Below are 4,275 nucleotides of genomic sequence, written 5' to 3'. Positions count from 1 at the left end.
CTACTCAAAACTGGCAGTGAGAACATGCATTGCCTGCCTGAAAATCATCCATGTTAGCTGGTTATGGTCAACTTGAAAAGAAAATTCCTTCCTAGGTTGCACAAGGATGTGCCTATTCACCATCCTCATCTTGCAGTGCTTTCTGCTTCACTCAGGACACATCAGTCCATACTGACCTTCTAGTTTCTCCAACAAGTACAGGCCTCTTCAACCTCTAGGTCTTTGCAGGTACCTGTCTCTTTAGATGAAATAATCTACACATCACTTTTTACTTGATTAATACAAGTGCTTCCTTTATGCTTCAGCTTAGACATCACTTAGACAAACATGTCTTCCCCGTTACATCTCTCTTATCCTTCCTCAATCTTACTTAAATTCTTGAATTTTTCTATCACTGAAATTATCTAATTTTGTAATTGTACTTCCTTTTTTTGAGTATTCATATGATGTCCTTTTCTCTACTGGACTATAAATTCCATGAAGGCAGGAAAAGTATCTGGCCGACTTTTGCCATGTTGTATCTAGCATTGTACTAGTCTCATGATCTTCCATCTGCAAGCTGGACGATTCAAGAAAGCCAGTGGTATAGCTAGGAGGTGTGAGACCCAGAAAGCTGATGGTGTAGATCCTAGTCCACGTCTGAAGGCCTGAGAACCATGAGTACTGAGCACTTAAGGAGACTGATGTCCTAGTTCTAACAGTCAGTCAGAGAGCAAACTCCACTTTCCTCTGCCTTTTTGTTTTATTCAGGCCCTAGATAGATTCAGTGATGCTCAACCACAACAGAGAGAGCCATTGGTTTTACTCAGTCAACCAATTCTAATGCTAATCTCTTCTGGAAACACCCTGACAGACACACCCACAAAAAAAAAAAAAAAAAAAATGTTTAGCTCTCAGGGCATCTCTTGGAATAGTCAAGTTGACACATAAAATGAACCATTATAATTGCTCAATAAATAATAAACACATCAAAAATATTTTCAGTCATTTCACAATAACATAAGCATCTTGACTATAATGCTTTTGACCTTCTAATGAGAGGTGCATTGCAACACATTGAGAATCTAGAAATAGGCTGCATTTGCTTGCTAGGCTAGACTATGCCTTGGTTGAACATCTGGTAACAAAGTAGGACAAGAATCCCTACAGATGCATAATCAACCTGAACTGTGAAAAATATCTCTAGGAAAAACAAATTTTAGCATAATTATTTATATATTAAATCACAAAGGAGAAAACTATTGATTTGGCTTAAATTTATGGCCAAGATATGTCTCCTCAGGTTGTTTTGTTTTATTTTATATATCTATATGAGAAACATGGAAACATGTCTAAAAACATCTATGAATGAGTTTCAAATTGTGAACTACTGAACAAACCTAAAACAGTTCTTGTCAGCTAGACTCTAACTGAAAATGTTGTGTGTGTCCAATTAAAAAAATCCAAAAAGGTCATTTTAGTGAAAATATGTCTCTATATGTTCACCATGGCTCTATGTAATCAACTAAACATTACCTCGGAGAACTGAAAATTGTCAAATCACTTAAAATTTCTGAAAGACCTATCAAAATATTCTCCACTTATTTCCTTAAAATATCTGAAGAATATCCCTAGATCTATCATACAAACATTAATTAACCTTCAAACAGATCTCACCTTGAACATTCAAGGTCTCCCTAATCAATTGATTAATAATATTGTGTATAAGTTAGCCATGAAAATGACATGCCCAAGACCCGAATGAAAAGAAGCAGTTCCAGACAAAATAGGACAGAAATATGCTTTTCCTCATTAGTTTTTTTTTCTTATATGGATACGTGTTTGAGCATCTTGGTTTCTTTCAGACTTCTGTCTTACATCTTTTTAATAAGTATGATAAGTTTTTCCAGGTTTGGTAACCTTCTTATGAGAGTGCAACACTAAATTTTCTGTTATGATTTATGTTATATATGCAGATAAGGAAATAGAAAAGAGAAAGGGAATGAAAATCCATTAAAATTAAATATTATCAGGATGCCTAGGTGGCTCAGTCAGTCAAGCATCCAACTTTGGCTCAGGTCATGATCTCATGGTTCCTGAGTTTGAACCCTGCATCAGGTTCTGTGCTGATAACTCAGAGCCTGGAGACTGTCTTGGATTCTGTGACTCCCTCTCTCTCTGCCCCTCCCCCACTAGTGCTCTGTCATCTCTGTCTCTCAAAAATAAATAAATATTTAAAAAAATAAAAAAAATTTTTCATGACACTGTTAATAGGCCAAAGCCTTTTTCCTTAGCCAAAGGCTTGTTATTTATTTTTTTTAACCAGCTCATAGATTCATTGATCTTTTCCATTGAGTTTTCTTCTGTTCTGTTTTATTTATTTCTGCTCTGATCCCTGTCATATCCTTTTTAGTGATAATTTGGGGCTTAGTTTTGTTCTATTTTCTATTGTCTTGAGGTATGAAGTTAGGTTGTTTACTTGAGAACTTTCATTTTTCTTTCTTTCTTTTTTAATGTTTATTCATTTTTGAGAGAGGGAGAGAGAGAGGGAGAGAAAGAGAGAGAGACCACAAGTAGGGGAGGGGCGCAGAGAGAGAGAGAGAGAGAGAAAGAGAGAGAGAGAGAGACGGAGACACAGAATGTGAAGCAGGCTCCAGTCTCTGAGCTATCAGTGCAGAGCCTGAAGTAGGGCTTGAATGCAAGAACAATGAGATCATTACATGAGCCGAAGTTGGACACTCAATAGACTGAGCCACCCAGGTGCCCCTCATTTTTCTTAATGTTGGCATATATAGCTATAAATTTCCCTCTTAGAACTGCTGTAGCTGCACTGAAATAAAATCAGAAATGAAAGGGGACATTACAACTGATAGATACCACAGAAGCACAAAATATTGTTGAGAATTGTTACCATGAAAGAATGTTGAATTTTGTAAAAATCTATTTTTCTGAATTTATTAAAATATCACATGGCTTTATCCTTCATTTTATTCCCGTGGTATATCACATTTATTGATCTTATATGCTGTACTATCCCGTATCACAGGGATAAATTCCATTTGTTCATGGTGTATGATGATTTTACTGTGTTGCTTAATTGGGTTGCAAATATTTTGTTGAGATTTTTCATCAAAGATATTGACCTGTAGTTTTCTTTTCTTGTGGTATCCTCATCTGGCTGTAATATAAAAATAAGACTAGCCTTTAAAAATGAGTCTGGAAGGGGCGCCTGGGTGGCGCAGTCGGTTAAGCGTCCGACTTCAGCCAGGTCACGATCTAGCGGTCTGTGAGTTCGAGCCCCACGTCAGGCTCTGGGCTGATGGCTCAGAGCCTGGAGCCTGTTTCCGATTCTGTGTCTCCCTCTCTCTCTGCCCCTCCCCCGTTCATGCTCTGTCTCTCTCTGTCCCAAAAATAAATAAACGTTGAAAAGAAAAAATTAAAAATGAGTCTGGAATGCTCTGCTCTTCAACTTTTATTGTAAGAGTTAGAAAAAAATTAGTTAAGTTTTTAAATGTTTGCAAAAAATCACCAGTGAAACCATTTGCTTTTTGGCTTTCTTTGTTGGGAAGTATTTGATAATTAATTCAATCCCCTTACTCCTTATCAGTCTGTTCAGATTTTATATTTACATATGAGTCTTGATTAAGTTGTATGTTTCTGGAAATTTATCATATTTAATCTGAATTCCTGCATCTTTATTGGTTTAAAGAAAGATGAATCACAAAAGAAAAATAAAAGGAAAATTGTTTAAAGGAAAACTAAAATGAAAATGCAGTAAAACATTGGGTTGCAAGTAACTTATTGCATAAGCGTTCTGCAAGAAGAGCAAACATTTCTAATAAATTTCAAGTTGATAAACAATGTCTTGCAATAAGAGTAGCAGGTGTTGCCAAATGTCACATGATCATAACTGCGCCAGTGCTCACTTTCAGCAGCAATGTACTAAAACTGGAACGATACAGAAGTTAGCCCCTGTGCAAGGATGACACTCAAATTCATGAAGCTTCCATGTTAAAAAAAAAAAAAAAAAGAATTAAGCCAATGGTTCTTCTCTCTCTCTCTCTCTCTCTCTCTCTGTCTCTCTCTCTCTGTGCGGGATTGTGGGTGATGATCTCCCATGCTCGGATGCTCAATCTCAGGCCACGGTCTGGCAGAATCAGTGACTTGGAAGGTGCCCACAACTGGCACTGGTGTATTTTTTGTCACTTCAAAGCACCTATGGACAGTCCTTTGTTTTCCATACAAGAGTAAGCTTAGGAATGTTTGCTTCATTCTAGGTCAGGCTGCCTGCAGATA

General features: G+C 37.0%; 1 pseudogene; it reads left to right on the top strand.

Moving 5' to 3' along the window:
* The first annotated feature begins 3,898 nt into the window (after positions 1-3,898).
* LOC113603525 (uncharacterized) lies at positions 3,899-3,996 on the top strand (annotated as a pseudogene).
* Positions 3,997-4,275: the final 279 nt, after the last annotated feature.

The sequence above is a fragment of the Acinonyx jubatus genome, chromosome D1 (assembly GCF_027475565.1).
Source record: "Acinonyx jubatus isolate Ajub_Pintada_27869175 chromosome D1, VMU_Ajub_asm_v1.0, whole genome shotgun sequence".
Lineage (NCBI taxonomy): Eukaryota > Metazoa > Chordata > Mammalia > Carnivora > Felidae > Acinonyx > Acinonyx jubatus.
The sequence above is the reverse complement of the archived record's forward strand: the minus strand, read 5'-3'. Positions and strand labels throughout refer to the sequence as shown.